The sequence below is a fragment of the Typopeltis vanoorti genome, chromosome 8, assembly GCF_054136105.1.
Source record: "Typopeltis vanoorti isolate ZY-2024b chromosome 8, IOZ_Tvanoo_1.0, whole genome shotgun sequence".
NCBI classification, from domain to species: domain Eukaryota; kingdom Metazoa; phylum Arthropoda; class Arachnida; order Uropygi; family Thelyphonidae; genus Typopeltis; species Typopeltis vanoorti.
The window spans coordinates 23,067,314-23,085,688 of record NC_143556.1 but is presented as its reverse complement, the minus strand read 5'-3'; the positions used below and the strand labels follow the sequence as shown (position 1 = coordinate 23,085,688).

The window sequence follows — 18,375 nt, the reverse complement described above, 5'->3', positions numbered from 1 at the left end:
AGGTCAGGCCAACAATTGTAGTAGCGGTTAGTCAGTGTCTTTAACGAACCAGTATGATTGTAGTATAGCTTGTTTCTTGTGTATATTTGTACGCTCCAGAAGATGACCTTGACATAAAGGTCGAAACATCGAATTGTAAAATTTTAGTAATATTAAACTAAAGTTTTTATTCAAACACGGTAGTTGTCTCCATAATTTCCAAAAATGAATCCCTTATAAAACTGTGTAATGTTTAAAACAAATAGGCTACATAATGATATTTGACACGGCTTTATGAGCCACATACTCGTGAGGAATGACACATTTTCATTATCTGTCTAGCATGTTTCTACTGGGATTTTTCAGTCTACAGTATTAATGCGCAGTTTTTATGTCCTGATAATGTCAGCTATATATAATTAGCAGTGTCCAATATATTACTGAATATGGCCACTAGAGTGCTACTTAGTAAAAGCCATTGAAAGTTGCTGGTGAAAAGATAAGTTTTATATTTGTAGTAAAATAGTTTTGTTTATTTTTCATAGCTTAGTGTAACTGAGTGACTGTGGAGCTTGGTGTGTTTGAAACAGACATTAATTTTTACTATTTTTAAAGACTGTGGTGAACAATGACAAAATAATAGTGTGAACAATATTGGTGTGTCGCACATCACAAAATTCAAATGTAATTAACAGTTTGGACCTTCACATTGCATGATGTGGAGGCAAGATATATACATGGTAGAATGTGGAGAGTGTGTTTGTGGAAAGACTAAACAGGAGATAATATGAATGTGACTTCATGGAGAGATTGAGAGCAGTAGATGATGGGGAGGAGAGACTGACTGTAAGTGAGCAAGAGGTGTATGAGGAGTTAAGTAAACTAGATGTTAATAAAGCTGTGGGATTTGATCATATATCACCACGTATTCTGAAGGAATGTGCCAGGGAGTTGGCAACTGTCTTGACATAATTTTTTAATACGAGTCTTGCACTTGGTCAAGTCCCTAAGGAATGGAAGGAGGGCAAGATTGTGCCACTTCATAAAGGAGGTGATCGAACTCAAGCATCAACTATAGGCCTATCTGTGTGTCAGGTGTTGTGGTTAAGTTGTTGGAGAAGCATGTGAGAACTAGGATCCAGAGTGGGTTGACAACAATGGTATTATCTTTGATGGATAGCAAGGATTTGCTAAAGGGAGATAATGTTTTATAATCTACTTACTTATTATGATAAAGTGACTGCTTCCTTGGACAGAGGAGAAGGATACATAGTAATATACTTAGATCTCGCAAAGGCTTTTGATAGAGTACTATCTCATGATAAATTGATAGTGAAACTAGAACAGATGGAGTTGGATATTACATTAGTGCATTGGATTGGAGACTGGCTATCTGATTGGTATCAACAAGTTGTGTATGGGGGGAGCGATATCCAGGAAAAGGAAAGTCACTAGTGGAGTGCCTCAGGGTTCTGTTTTGGGGCCATTACTGTTTAACTTGTATATTAACGATATAGGTGAAGATTTGTTTGCAGATGAAGCAAAGTTGGGACAAACCATGAAGAGTAGTGAAGATGTTATGGCCTTACAAGAAGACTTGAATAGATTGAGTGATTGGGCATGGAAATGGAGATGTGAGTTCAATGTTGCAAAATGTAAGGTTTTAAAATTTGGAAAACAAAGATGGGATGCAGAATTTATGCTTGGTGAGGATATATTGTTGGAGGTGGAAGAAATAAGAGATCTGGGGGTGATAGTGGATAAGGATCTGAAATTTATGGGACACATGGCCAAAATTGTGAAGACAACACAAAGGCTTCTGGGAATGATGTGGAGAACACTGCCGTGTAGAAGTAGGGAGATTCCTGTTCAGTTGTATAAGGCTTTGATTAGGCCACACAAAGGGATTATTGTGCCCAGATTTGGTCACCTGGCTTTCAGAAGGATGAAGATATGTTGGAAAGGTCCAAAGGTGATTGACTAAAGTAGTTTCTGACCTCTGGAATGTCGAGTATGAGGAAAGATTGAGAAGATGTAATTTGCAGAGTCTGGTGGACAGGAGGAAGATGGAGTATGATAGAGACCTAGAAATTGGTAAGGGGTTGTTATAGGATCAATGCTGGAGAAGTTCTACAGAAAATAGTGGGAGATCGGGGGAGAACCAGAGGTCATCCCTGGAAACTGTATAAAGAGGGTGTGAGCAGGGGAGTGAGGGGCAGAATTTTTTCGTGCAGAGATGTGAATGATTGGAATGCCTTGCCTGAGAGCGTGGCGTCTGCAAGGAGTTTGAATGTTTTCGAGGCACAGTATGATGAGCTGTGTGTGTGTGATAAAAGGACCTCCCAGATGAGTCTTTGACTCCATGAGGTCTTAGGGTAATAATAATAATAGTAATAATAATAAGAGAGGGTATGGATATGTCAAGAGTGCAATATTATGTTGGACTATGAGTTATCAGTAAATGAGAAACTGGCTGATGGAAAATGAAAGGCTGTGAAATAGTGAGAACAAATGACCACATGAATCAAGGAATGCAAGTGAGCCTAATTGCAAGAGCAAATGACTATATGAATGAATGAATGCAGGAGCAGAACAGAAGCAAAAGAAAGTATAGGAAAAGAAACGAAAACAAGTGACATTGTGGAAGAGAAGGAAAGTCAGAATGAGGGGAAAAAAGAAACAAATGATAGATTGACAGATAGTGTAAATGCCAGGATGCAAGACTTGATAAGTGAGTTGATCGGAATGATAAGTGAAATCAAAAATTTGCATAGTGAGATGATAGTTTATTGGATAAGAATGGATGAGTACAAAAGGTTAGGATGAAGGAAAGGAAAGTTTTCCATCAGCCAGAGAAAAAGAGATGACAAATGACTCAAGAACACCTCTAATAATGGAGATTCCATTATTAGAGGTGTGATAAATGAGAGATTCTATAAGGTATGTTTTTCAGAAGAGACAATTAGCAGGATAATTGTTGCATTAGCAGGATAATTGTAAGCAGGGATCATGAATGGTATGTTGGCAGAGCTGTGAAAGAGTTTTTAAAGGTGTGTATGCATTTGAAGAACGGAAGGATGGAAATATACAAAAGCGATGGCTTATTTTTAAATGAATTTGGTGTGAATCAAGTAGAAAGTTTGTCATTTCAAGGAGGAACAATGAATGATGAGAGCAAGAGAGCAGAGGAAGTAAGAGATGAAACTAATGAAAGGAACTGGGTTGTAAATGAGAATAGTAGTATCGTAAGAGATAATCATAAGAGAGAGAGAACACAAATGCAAGATACACAGGATGAACAGGAAGACACAGTATAAGGAGAGTGGATGTTGGTAATAGTAGTAAATGTGCCAATGAGGATGGTCATTATGGAAATGAGATGTCCTGAAATATATAGGGTTTAGTTGAGTATGAAGAGATAGCTAAGAGTAATTGGTGATAGAGACACTGAAAGTTTTTTCACTTGGTTATACTATTAATTAAAGATGCCATGAAATTATATTCTTGGTTTCATCCTTTATCCAAGTGTAAGTTTGCATGTGAAGTAACTTCATTACTGGACTACTTGTATATAGAAGCTAATGACTTCAAATCAATTGCCTTAGTATCCCATAATGCAATGCACATATCCTTATAGGCATGTATATTAGTCATTAGAATCTAGATACAAGTAGTCCACTTGTGAAGTTACTTCACGTGCAGACTGTTTGCTTATACTTGGATAAAGGATGAAACCAAGAACATAATTTTTTGGCATCCTTAATTCACAGTATAACCCAGTGATGGCGAACCTTTTTACCCAGGTGTGTCAAACTTTTTTTTTTTTTTTTTTAAATATTAACGTTGTTGATGTGCCACTTGCATACATGCATTATAAATGTAACTACATAATCATAGATGGTGACTTATACATATCATATTAGGCTATTTATTTAATAGGAACATTGATATAAAATCTATGAATTCATTTATACAATTCATTTAATAAACTGAAATTACAAACTTACATTACATTTAATGACTTTTCTGTTGCTGACTACTGAAAATTCTACTGAAAGTTCTTTCAATGAACAAACCTACCTTCGCCTGAACTGAGAGCGATCTTACATGATTTATCGCAGTTTTTTCATCAGAATACCAATATTTTTCAACATCCAAGGTGTGTCACCTGAAACTCTCAAGTATGTCAGTGCTGACATGCGTGTCATAGGTTCGCCATCACTGGTATAACCAATTGAAAAAACTTTCAACGTCTATCTCTAATCCAGATTATTTTGGTAATAAGGTGCGAACACCTTTTGACTATTTGTATATGGAAATATAACTTTTTTTTTTCATATTTGAGGATTAGGTCATGATTGATGAGGTATTCTATTACAGAGGACGGACATCTTCACTTCTTTCTGCTAGATAATTGCATCTAATTTCAGTAGTGTTTCTTGTTTTTCGCATTTCACGGGCTCCATCCCAAGTCAAATTTCTACTTTCTCCCCCTCTGCATGAAATATGCATGAGATCAATCGCTGTGTAGGCCCCACCCAAAAAGAGGACCAGTGGTGGATGTATGGATTATATAGGGAAATAGAAAGCTCTAGCTGAGGCCTAGTGAAAATTACGACTCTCTTCCACCGTTACTTCACATATTTTCTAACTCAGTCTTGCTGGCAATCCTTTTGTGACTGTGAGATTTTTACTTGTTGGTAGATCATCCATTTGATCTACAGGATTTCACATTTGGGTCTAGGACCCGCTTATCAAAATTTAAGTTTCGATACTTGACACTGATAGACATATAGACATCGAAAAACTAATGGATGAAACAAAATTTGAAGACATATATTGGGAATTTATACAATTAGGTGAAGTACTTAATAATAACTGGCCAGGAAGAGTAAAGCTCTATGACACGTTTCCTCCCACAATCGTCACAGACCACAGTCTAGAAAACTGATACCATAAGAACATGACGGCATTGGACATCGATCAGCAGAGCACTCACTAGATCCTGAGGATGCGTCAATATCCCAATGCAATGCCCACGATATATTGGATACAGCTGCCACACAAGAAGATTTCCAAACCATCAAAAACAAAAAAAAGGAAAATCTCAGTTACTAGAGAAACGACCAAACCAATAGAAATGGAAACTGATAATAATACAAATTTAAAAGAAAGAATATCCCAGTCATCCTAAGAGACAAAAATCAATGGACATCAATAGTTAACTCACTCCAAACTATAGAAATATCATTTATGAAAGCCACCAATACAGCAGAAGGAATTCCATCCAGTCAAAAACTTCTACCGATTAGAGAGTACATTTGCACTCAACAGTGAAAAGAATCTCAAAGTAGTGCTCAGAGGGGTAACAGAATCAATTACAATAGACGAAGTTCACACAGACCTCCAAAACAGAGGCTTCAGACCTACTAAAGTCAGCCATATGCATAGAACTGATAAAACACCATATCCTCTAGTATTGGTAGAGATCAGCAAAGACCAGAAACACATCTATGATCTTCAAACTATCTGTGATTTAGTCATAAAGACTGAATCATTAAAGCACAAATCAATAAAGATGCAATGTTATCGTTGCCAAAAATTTAGCCACTCACAATGCTGCTGCAAAGCAGATTACTGATGCGTTAAATGTGGTGGCAAGCATGCAACAATTGAATGCCAAAAGCCACTCACACAACCAGCAAAGTGTGCAAATTACAAATTTATGTAGCCCCACAAACTATAGGGGCTACATAGCATTTCCTCAAAACTAGAAGATACAACTCCAAAACAGCAGACCCATACAAGAATGCACGTCCCATCAAGCCACAATCTCCACAACAGACAGAAGGATGTATGCTAAACTAGCAAGACTAACCTACCTAAAAGACCCAAAGCCAAGAATAAACCATTCACACCAAACCAACAAACCTATCCTACAGAACATAACGAGCTGCATAGGAGAAATGCTTGCTGAACTCCGGCAAACCAATCCAACTCAAGGAGCCAAGGATATCATGTCCTAAGACACACACACACGCGCACACACTCACTGTTCTCTGAAATCCTTAATGGATAAGTCTATAAGAAAACCTACTTCATTACAGATTGTCAGTTGGAATGCCAATGGACTTCCAGCAAAATACAAGAATTACAGGAGTTTGCAGCAGAAACCCAAGCAGACATCATTCTCATAAATGAATAACACCTCCTTCCAAGTGACAAGATCAAAATCAACAGTTATAGTGCATACCATACAGACAGATCCTATGCAAGAGGAGGCACTGCCATCTTTGTCAAAAGAAACATAAAGCATAATACAATAGCCAAACCCCAAACAGAACACATGGAAACTACAGGAATAGAAATACACATGGAAAACACAAGCAGTATCACGATCTTCGCAGCCTACAATCCCCCAAATAAAAAACTCCTTGAATCACACTTAGATGTCATACTAAACACAGGCAGAGCAGTAATCATAGCTGGAGATTTTAATGTCAAATATTCAGTCTGGAATAGCAGAAACTCAAATATCAACGGAAGAATACTTAACTCATAGTACTTCACGAAATATAACAGTAATAGGACCCACAGAACCCACACACAATGGAGCAACTGGCCATCCTGATGTAGTCAATATACCTATATTAAAAAACATAGTGCACAGCTACCAAATACAAGCAATTAATGATTTGAGTTCTGACCACAGCCCCATCATATTGCAACTAGGCACCATACAGGAGTTAATTGAAAATACCACCACAACTGTTAACTGGAATTGATTCCCCTCAGCTCTTTAGGAAAACCTTGGCCCAGTACCACATATTACATCTCCTGAAGAAATAGAAATGGCAAAGATATTCTTTGAAAAGCAAATATTAACAGCAATATCACAGGTAACAAATATAACCACCTGTACACTGCCAAATAGGCTCCCAGTGGACATAAAACTTCTCATCTGAGAAAAAAACACGTTACATAGACAATATCAAAGAACAATGGATCCCACAGATAAACAAGCAGTCAACAGAGCAACGAACCAGGTTCAGTATGCTTTGAAGGATCACTGAAACCAGCTCTGGAACAACAAGTTACAACACCTAAATCTTTGTGGAAAATTATGAGATTGCTTCGCTCAAAACATAACACTCTTCCTCTAATCCAAGGTGAATGTGGAATAAGCATACAATGACGAAGAAAAAGCAGAAGCATTTGTAGACAGCTTGGAAAGACAATGTAGCCCCAATTATGACAATATAGATATAAACTTCATAAGAAAAATCCACACCCAAGTGTGTAAAATAACTCAGACCACCACACTCCCATCCAACAACAAATCCATATCACCAGTAGAGATATATCAAATCTTAAGAAAATTAAATAACTAAAAATCTCTGGGGTCCGGATGGAATCACAAACAAGGCACTAAAACTACTTCCACGTAAAAGTATTATGCATCTGGTGGCCATTATTAATGTCATCCTAGCTAAAGTACTATAGTACGCCCACCATTTGTAGATCTCTGCTTGGCATTTTGCCAAGAATAGTCGATTCATGCTGAAGGGGAAAAAGAAATGAAGGCTGTACGAATTGGTTGCCAACATGTGAAATTATGTGCTTTCTTGTCTGTCGCTGTACTAGTAGTAGCTTGATTTTTGTTGTTGCTTTTTTGCATTTTTTTTTATTATTAATTTGTATGATGGATCCAGTACAGTCAACAAGTTCTGTTGTTAAACGTTTCAGTAGCTCTTGCAAAAGGATATTGAATAATGTGCTGACATTCTGTGAAAAAGAATCGTTAAAAGGCAGTCTCCTTGTTCCCCTTTCTCAAGGTCATAAAACGTGCAAGTGTAATAGCAGGTGTATCGGGTCGACTGTTAAAAGAATTTGTAGGGAATCAAAAGGTGAAGGTAAGCCAAAATCTAAATCTCCTAAAAAAAAACGCCAGAGAAAGAAAATCATCAGAACTGCAGTTTTGAATGATTTTGATGTAGACGTTATAAGAAGAACTATTCAAGAATTTTATGTGATCGAGAAAAGAGTGCCAACTATTCCAAAATGGATTCCTGTGCTTAAAGAAAAAATTAATTTTCCTTGGAAAAGAGAAACTTTAAGGAAAATACTTCATGAAATCGGATTTTGTTTTAGTGCTATTGAGTAGTTTTAATGCTATTGCAATATTAATGCTATTGAGTATGTTTGCACAGAAGTGAAAAGTTTCATTCGGCATCACAATGTAACTGGGGATATTGACATATCGAAACTTTTTAAGCTTTCAGAACAGGCGATTGAAAGTATTACAGTTCAAAACTGGGGAAAATATTGCTCTCATGTCACCTCATTGGAAAATATATATTGGGACAGAGATGGAATTATTGAAGAATTATGCGAACCTTTGGTGATCAGTTTAAGTGAAAGTGATGGCGGTTTTGGACACCGATTCAGATGACTATGAAGATTAAAAGGATTTGATAATGGTATTTTTTTCAAACCTTTTTTTTTTGCATGGGTTTGTTAAAAAGAGTCACAGCAAGTCATAAATAATTAATCGGTTTAGGACATTAAAGTGTCTCAGTTTCTCAACTGTAAGTTTAGAATATCTAAGTTCATTTGAAAAAAATTTCTGTTTTTATGTATAATTATTTTTATTTCATAGAAAACTTTCTTAAAAATAATTTTCGTTAAATTTTTGTTTTATGCTATACTGTTTTTTAATTTTGTTAATACTCTACGTACATTTTTCCAACTGTTATACAAGCAAAATAGTTACACTTTAAAAACTACAATGTTCGTAAAAGAAAAGCTAAATTTTCCAACCTGTAATAAACAAACTCATCCTGGAAGACCGATTGATTACCCTATTATCGGAATGGATTCTCCTTTTTGGGACATGCGCAGAAGTGTTGAAGGATCTCTAATCTGTGGGTGAACTATACCCAGAATGATGGAACTCGCAGATGTTTTCCTAATTCCAAAATCTGGAAAAAATACACAGTTTCCTCAGAACTATAGACCGATTAGCTTCCTATCTTGTGTAGGTAAGATAGCCGAACATGCTATACTCACACGAATTCAAGAGGCAGCAGATAACAGTTCTTACAAGACAAGCAATTCAGCTTTAGGAAACATGACTCCACAACACTTCAAATCTAGAGCCATTGAATACATCAGCCAAAGTTATGAATGGCACCAACATTCAGGTGCAGTCTTCCTGGACATAACTCAAGCATTTGATAGAATTTGGCATTATGGTCTAATTTTCAAACTACATCAAGCAGGATTCCCTTTACCACTAGTTCTACTCATTAAATCATCTGAGCAATATACAATTCAGAATAAAAATCAATGGAGTCAGATCCACTACAAGAAGAATTATGGCTGGAGTCCATCAAGGCTCTTTACTATCTCCCTTACTCTTTTCCATATACATGGAAGATCTCCCCAAGTTATCCCCATCCATCAGTGCCCTCTATGCCAATGACACAATTATCATACCCAGGTCACTCCGTTCTCAACTGCAGATAGCAATCAACGTATTAGAGAATTAGTACAGCTAATGGCATATATCAATCAACCCAGGGAAAAGCTCTGCAGTACTATTTACCAGACGTAAAGCAGATCCGAACACAACCATACAAATGTTTGGAAAAATCATCCCTCGACACAACTCAACCAAATATCTAGGAGTTCAGCTTGATAAATGCCTAAACTTCAAGATACACATAAATAGTATCTCCACTAAAGCTAATTAGACTATAGCACGGCTTTACCCACTCTTAAATACGAACAGCTTCCTAAACATAAACAACAAGATTTTCCTCTACAAATCAGTAATAAGACCTCAACTAACGCCTCACCCACCTGGGGGCATACGACTAAGTGAAACATCCAAAGACTACAAACGATCCAGAATAAATGTCTAAGAATGGCATTTAATGCCCCTTGGTTCATCATAAACCTCCAATTACACTGAAAAGCCAACCTTCCAGATATCAAAACCTACATGATAGGCATTGCAGAAAAATTCTTCACAATCACAGATAATCACTCAAATCAGCTAATTCGACAGGCAAAAGACTAGAAGTCCTCAGATTGTTTCAAGCACAAAAAAACGAAATTCTTCATTGCAAGAGAAAGCTGATACAGCATAAAAAGCTCACAAAGAGCAGGTAATTAATCCACATTCCATCACCTACAAACTAAAATTCAGATGAAGGGATGAAGAGTCAAGGACTCAGTCCATCACCCAAAGAAGTTCCACATTTGATGTCCATAGATGTCATATGGTTACTCCCATCCCTCATCAGGTTTCAGGAATGAAGTCTCCTGCTACAATAAGTGGTGGGGTTGCAGATTCCCTTTCCATGTAGAGTTTGTAGGACAATCACAAACATCCATGCCCATGGCAGGATTCGAACCAGCAGCCTGTTGGCTGGAGAGTGGACACGTAACTACTCAGCCAACCAGGTCGGCTTATGACTTTTGCATTACTTAAAACTTGGTTTCAAAAAGCTGTTCTGATGATGGGAATGATTTTTGGATTGATGGAGATTGTGATTTGATTTTGTTCATTAGTGATACTTGTTGAATTGTATTTTGTGAAAAAAATTTGTTTCGTGATGATGGAGTTGATGAACTGAAGGAAAGTCGATTGCTGTAAGTATTCGTTTCCTATCATTCAACTTCTTTTATTTTATTTTTAAATTCAAATGTCGAAAACAACGGAAGACCTATCATTCGGAAATCTCGATTATAATGAACTGCTTACATAGTTTAGGAAAATAGGATTGAAACTCAAAACCAGATTCCCAGGTAGAATAAAACTTATTCAGTCAAAAGCTAATGCTGACTCAGCCTACAGTCCTACCGACAATGACTTTGAACCACAGTCTTCCCTACAGGATCATCATTCAGATGCTGAAGAGATGTCAGAAAAATTTGAAATGCTGAATAGGAAAAAAAGAAGGTAGATCATTGACACAAATGAACCTGTTGCACAGATGGAGGTTTCAACTAACATAAATACAGAGTACATCTCTCTGTTCAGGGCCGTCGCCAGATTAGATCACGCCCTGAGGCAAACAATTAAATATCGCCCCTTGTGGATTATAAGACAAAAATATAAGAAAATCTCCCAATTGCTATTTTGTTTTTATTACAAGAGAAACATTCATGCAAAAGCTATGTCGCCTCTATCGATATAGATGCTAGACCAACCAATCTTTCTTGGGTCATTGCTGTTCGCAAATAATTTTTAATCAGTTTAAGCTTGGAAAAATGTCTTCCCACACTTGCTACGCTAACAATTCATAGTGACGGTGGCTACTGCAATATGGCTGGACGAGGCCCTCATTAAGCCATGCCATGAGGCAGGCTGCCTCTATGCTACACCCTGTTGATGGTACTGTCTCTGATCATCCTCAGAGCTAAGCAGAAATAGCTTGAACTAGCCTGCATCATGAAAAGCAATCATATCAGATTCACTACTGCAAGAAATGCTGTACTTTAGAAGGGTCTTTGCCAGTAGGAGTCAATGACAGACTACAGAGTATTAACAAAACTATTAGATGACTTAGTGATCCTGTATCACACATATCACAATTTTTCCATTAGCACTAAACAGCAACAAAAACTTAAAGGTAGTGATAAGGGAGTTGTTGAATCAATGACTATAGAAGAAGTGACAACAGATTTGAGAAAAGAGGGCTTTGAATCCATAAAAGTATCCAGAATGCATAGGGGAGATAAGCATCCAATGCCACTAGTTCTGGTAGCGATTGATAAGGATAAACATGAAATATACAATTTAAAAACAACGTGTGATCTAGTGATCAAAATCGAATCACTATGAAGGAAGGCATCATCCAGTCAATGCCACTGATGTCAAAAATACTGTCATACACAGAACTTATGCAAAGCAGAGTTCCGCTGCCTAATGTGTGGAGATAAACATCCTACTGTTTCATGTACAAAGCCTCTTACGACACCAGCAAAGTGTGCCAATTGTGATGGTCCACATCCAGCTAATTATAAAGGTTGTACGCAACACCCAAATGATAGCAAAGAGGGCATGCGAATCCAATCCTCTAACTGAACCAAATAAATCTATACCATCTACATCTCGATTAGGAATTTCCTTGTGTCTCCATGAATAATTTTTATGCTGATGCAGTAAAGATGAAAACAGGATCATCCGTCCACCACCACCACCCATCTAATTCCAATAAATGTGCCATGATAACAGCTGCCCTAGGTGATATGCTAATTACATTACAACCTACTAGGTGATATGCTAATTACAACCCTACTCAAGAGCTGACAAACAAATTCATGAAAAATATCCAAATTATTTTCTCTACACTCAGTTATTAGTAACACAACTAGCACCAATAACTCATTATAAATCATAATGCTAATGGCATCCTTAACAAAACGTATGAACTATAGGAGTTTGTTTCCCATTTAGGTATTGACATATTGCTAATAAACGTAACTCACTTGCACCCATCCATCAATCCAAGACTCAAAAATTATTATCTTTTAAGAAATGATAGAACTGATTATCACTACTACTAACAGAAATATTATAGTTGTAGGTCCACTCAAACCAACATACTATGGAACAATCGGACAACCAGATGTTCTTGGCATAGTCATCCTCAAAAATGTTCCTTACCAGTATCAGATAACAGTGATTAATGATCTTAGCTCGGACCACAATCCAGTTCTACTCCAGTTGGGTGTTGTACCAGACTCAACTATCTATAAAAATCATGGATCTTATTGGTCTAGTACTATCTATTTCATTGAAAGAAGAAATTGAAAATGCTGTATTAAATCTAAAAATGCATATTCTATTGGGCCGAGCAGCAGTCACTTCAGTTGCAACCCGTACAAAACCCAACCAGCTCCCAGAGGAAATCTGAAATCTTTTTCACACCAAAAACAAAGTCTGTCAGTAATAACATAAAACTCTAGCTCCTCAAGACTATCAAGAACTTAATAGGACCACTAATTTAGTCCGCTATGCCCCAGTGTTGGTTGCAAGAGCAACCAACACTGGGACAACATGTTCTAATCCCTACAACCAGATGATCAATCTCCATGGAACTTTTTCAAGTCCCTCCACAAAACACCAAATTATGTTCCATCAATACATATCATGATTGATGATATACAATATCATTGTATATCATGATGAAAACACAGAAGCATTTGCAGACAGTCCTGAACTACAGTTCAGTCCCAACTAGACATTTGCAGACTTATCATTCATTTCCAAAGCACATCGACAGATGCATCGTGCTCTGAATCACTGTATCCATCAATTGAATATCTGCCCAACATTCCCAGCTGAAATCTGCAATATCATCAAAAACTTAATAATAAAAAAACTCCAGGCCCAGATGGAATCACAAACAAAGTTACTAAATGTCTACCACAAAAAACAATGATGCATATAGTTGCTATCACAAATACAATGCTCAAACTTCGCTACTTTTCAACTAGACAGAAAACAGCAGATATAATTGTAATTTCCAAACCACGAAAAGATTTGAAATTTCCTCAAAATTATCAACCCTTCTCTCCTGTCTTGGAAAGCTATCAGAAAAAAAAGTAATTCTAATAAGACTGCAAGAAACATCTACTAACAACAATATCATTCCAAAAGAACAGTTTGGGTTTAGATCAAATCACTGTACAGTGCAGCAGGTCCAAAGAATTGTGGAATATGTTTCACACATATTCAACTGAAAGCAAAAAACTGGTGCCATTTTCCTTGACACAGTCAAAGCATTCGATAAAATATGGCACAATGGCCTCCTTTATAAGCTAATAATAACAAAATTTCCTATGCATTTGATAAAAGACAGAAAATTCAGAGTTAAAATAAAAGGCCTCAGATCCTCTGAATGTAAAATTACAGCAGGCATTCCACAAGGCTCCTTACTTTCTCCATTACTGTTCTCGATTTATATGGCTGATTTCCCTCATACTAATTCCACCATATCCACTTATTATGAAGATGATGCAACCATTCTAACTAGATCACTCGGTCAAAAACTAATAACTAAGCACCTACAAAATGCAGCTAATGATCTTGAACTATGGTTTAGGAAATGGGGAATACATGTAAATGCCAGTAATTCTATTTACAAGAAGAAAAAACCACCTCATAGCTCAGCAAGCATATTTGACACTATCATCCCATGGAAAACAGCAACCAAATATCTGGATATTCTTGATAAAAGAATACCCAGATATTTTATTTTATCTATACTTGATAAAAGACTATGCTTTGAACCCCATTTATCTTACATTTACTCCAAATCAAATAAAGCAATAGCCCAAATTTATCCATTAATCAACAGATGCAGCTGCTTAAGCATGGATAATAAATTATTTATTTATAATCAGACCAATAATGATATATGGATAACCGGCCTGGAACCACACATCACCTTCTAACATCAAGAAACTTCAAATTATCCAAAATACATGCCTAAGAATGCCATTTGATTCTCCTTGGTTCATTCAGAACTCACAACTTCATTGTGAAGCCAACATGCAACACATCCTTACTTTTCTTCAACACACTGCCTTAAAATAATTTTCTCAAGCAGATACCCATCCAAATCAATTAATAAGAATTGCAGTCGACTATAATGAACATGATCCTGTGAAGCACAAATGCCCTAAAGCAATCCTGCTGAACCAAAACTAATATTAGTCTTACTTCCCATAAAGGGAAAGCTACATGCTCAATAACTGCTCCATCAGACTGATCTACATGACAAAGGGAGTAAAAAACAAGGGCTTGATCTCCAGCATATTAGTTTAGTCAATAGTCCTTGGTATCACTTCTGGGTCTAGCACCCACTGATGATACCTCAATAAAGGTCGAAACTGGTCTGGATAGTGGCTCCCTTCCCATAATGCATAGCTAAACAGTAATCCCTCGATTAATGTGCCCCTGATTAGTGCATTTTCGATTAGTGCGTCATTTTTTTTTCGACCCAAATTCGATTAGTGTGCCTATATACATCTTAAAAATAAATGTTACAGATTTTAAAAATTTTCCATCTATACATTTTTATGGCTAACTATTTTAAAAAATCACTCACCAGAATGAAATATTTTAGTTACCGATTTAAAACATTTTACAAAGTTATTTTTAATGGCACACTACACTACTTCCATGTACACTATGTATACTATGTTCCAAATTTTTACCACCAAAATTTATGTCATCTGCTATAGTATGCCGACAGATGCGAGACCCCTCCACACTTCTGTGCATCACAGAAGAAGGCGAATCCATTCCGATAATAGGGTAATCAGTCCGTCTTCTGGGATGAGTTGTTTATTATTACACATCAAAAATTTAACTTCTCTTTTATGATCATTGTAGATTTTAAAGTGGTAACTATTTTGCTTGTATAACAGTTGGGAAATTTTATATATAAAGCACGTGATTTCGCGTGTTGGCAACCAATTTGTACGTCCTCCATTTCTTTCCCCCCCATCAATGATAACGTCCAAGAGTTAATTAAATCTCATTCTGAAGAATTGAGTGATTCCGACCTGCTAAATTTAGATGCACAGTGGGAAGATCCCGAAGAATATGAAGAAAATTTAACCGCTGATAGTCAGCCAAAAGAGATTTCACAGAAACAATTTGAAAATATTTTTCGTACAATCGAAGTTTTTAAACAGCAATGCTTAGAGGCTGACCCTGATGAAGAGAGAAGCAGTAAAATTTTCAGAAGAGTAGAAGAGGCAATAAGGCTATAACCATCGGTTGTATTGTCGGGTGTAAAAAAAGAAACAAAATGCCCATCAAACTACGTTAGCTCAATTCTTTGTTAAGAAGTAGAATAATAAAATTTATATTCTGAATATGTTTTATTGTCTATCAGCTTCATGGTTTTCCTTTAACTAGGCCCTGAGACATACCCTAATTCTTTTATAAAAAAATTAAGGTTCAAAAAAGAAATTTGAGGAACGAATTATACTTTTATCCATAGGTTATTATATTCGATTAGTGCGTTTTCGATTAATGCACCTGTTTTAAAGAATGCATTAGGTGACTAATCGAGGGATTGCCGTACATATCTGTAAGGACGTGTGCATTGCATTATGGGATACTAAGGCATTAATCTCTGTATGCAAGTAATCCAGTATTGAAGTTACTTTACATGCAAACATTTGCTTGCTTACACTTTGATAAAGGATGAAACCAAGAATATAATTTTTTTTACTTCATGCTTATACGGAGATCAGAATACATTTTCAGAAATTATGAAAACAACTACCATGTCAGAGTAAAACTTCAGTTTAATATAAACCAAAATAAGCACTTAACATTTCGACATTTGCATCTTCACCAAAATTTTGGTGAAGTAGGCCTCTCAGATCATGCTCTTAACATCCTATACCAAATTGATTGGAAAAGTACTTGTTCCTTACTTTATACAAAAACCTGGTATGAACAGAAATTTAAAGAAGCCTGTGAAAATTTGATTAACTGATGTAATCATAATAATAATAGTGGCTTAAAAATCCCAAGAATTTGGATGACACACATTAAGCCGACTTAGTTCAAGTTTTCCAGCAAACCCTGACTTTAAGCAATTTTTCAGCGTTTATTGGCTACCATCCATACTGGTTTGTTCTAATTTATATGTATAGTTATATAAGTAAAAATTTCTTTGTGTGAACATGTTGCTCTCTAGCTTAATTTAATTTACTTTTGTAACCTAATAGATAATAACATAATAACAGGACTCTAGCTTTGATGTAATAAGGTTTTTTTTTTCACCAGAGGTCAGGCCAGTAGTTTCAATGGTTGATTAAATCCATGTAACTTCAGCATACCATGTAGATTGTAGCAAAACTTGTTTCTCTGTATATATGTGTAATAAATTTAGTTTAATCCTTTATCCAAGTGTGAGCAAACAAAGTTTGCGCCTGAAATGACGACCTTAACGTGAAGGTCAAAACGTCAAGTGATTATTTTGGTTTATATTAAACTGAAGTTTTACTCTAACATGGTAGTTGTTTCCATAAGTTTTGAAAAAGAATATAATTTCTTGATATCTTTGATTTATGGTGATAAAGACAATTGAAAATGGCTAAGGGTGGGGAAATTACAACCTACTAGTGGCAAGGCAGAACGTTATAGACCTAAAAGTAAATTGTTGCATTTATTTACAAATGCCAAGAGCACCAGAAATAAGAAAGATGAAATGGTTTCAATGATTGAGTTCATTCAACCAAAAATTGTTGGAATTAGTGAAACATGGGAAGAGAGATGGAAGGGTATGATGTTTTTTTGTGAGTATTGAAAGATGAAGGAGGGAGGGGGGAGGTGCTGTTGATGATAGCAGGTAAATTATATCTGCAGAAATTGGCGACGTGAGATATAAATAGTGCAATGGTTTTGAGTCAGTATGATGTGAAGTGAAAGTTGACAGGAAGAGATATTCAGTTGGATGTTGCTCATATGCCAGGGAATGTGGAAGGTGGCAATGAAGAAATCTATAAGCAATTTGGGTTAGTGAACAAGGGAAGAGGATAATAATGATGTTTGATTTTAATTATGGCAGTACAGACTGGAATGAAGAAATACACTTGGGAATGTGAATTTCTTGAGTTCATGAGAAACAATTATCTTAGGCAGTATACAAAGAGATGCACATAATGATTGAGAATTTTATATCTGATCATTTCATCAGAGGATGTGATTGTTAGTGGAGTTTTACTCTTCTTCCAGTTGGTGGGGGCGATCACCAGGGTTGTGGCCTATAATGAAAGGATATATTTCACATATATCCTTTCATTATAGTAATCTTCATAATGAAAGGATATATGTGAAATTAGAAGGCTGATGATTATGAGAAACTCAGAGGACAGCTTGAGCTATAGCATGGAATAATGTGTTAAGCAGGAGAAAGATAGAGGGAGTTCGGTGAGGGTTAGGATAAATGCTGCATGGGAACTGACCAAAAAAATATTCAATGGCATCAATGTGCGAATGTATTCTGAAAATCAACAGACTGAATAAAGCAGTTTACAAATGGATGGATGAATCATGGGATTAAGCATAAAATTTGGAAGAAGAGGATACTGTGCAAGCAGCACAAGATGAATAATGGTAGCAATGAAATGTATGAGGAAATAAAATGCCAGCTGTGATGGTGACTCGAGTGGTAAGAACAGCAATGAAACTACATTGGCAGAAATTAGCAAATCAGGCCAAGTAAAACCCTGGAGAGTTTTTTAGATATGTGGCAAGTAGAAGAAGCAATGATTATGGTAAGATGACGTTAATAAATGAAAATGGTAGAATGGTAACTGCTGCAGAAGGCATAGTGAAGTATTCAATGAACA

The 18,375-nt window shown here is 36.3% G+C and overlaps 1 protein-coding gene across 1 annotated transcript in view; it reads right to left on the bottom strand.

Annotated features, from left to right (window-relative positions):
- LOC150103848 (carnitine O-acetyltransferase-like) overlaps positions 1-18,375 on the bottom strand; it is a 155,977-nt gene that overhangs the window by 120,515 nt on the left and 17,087 nt on the right. The window lies entirely within an intron of this gene.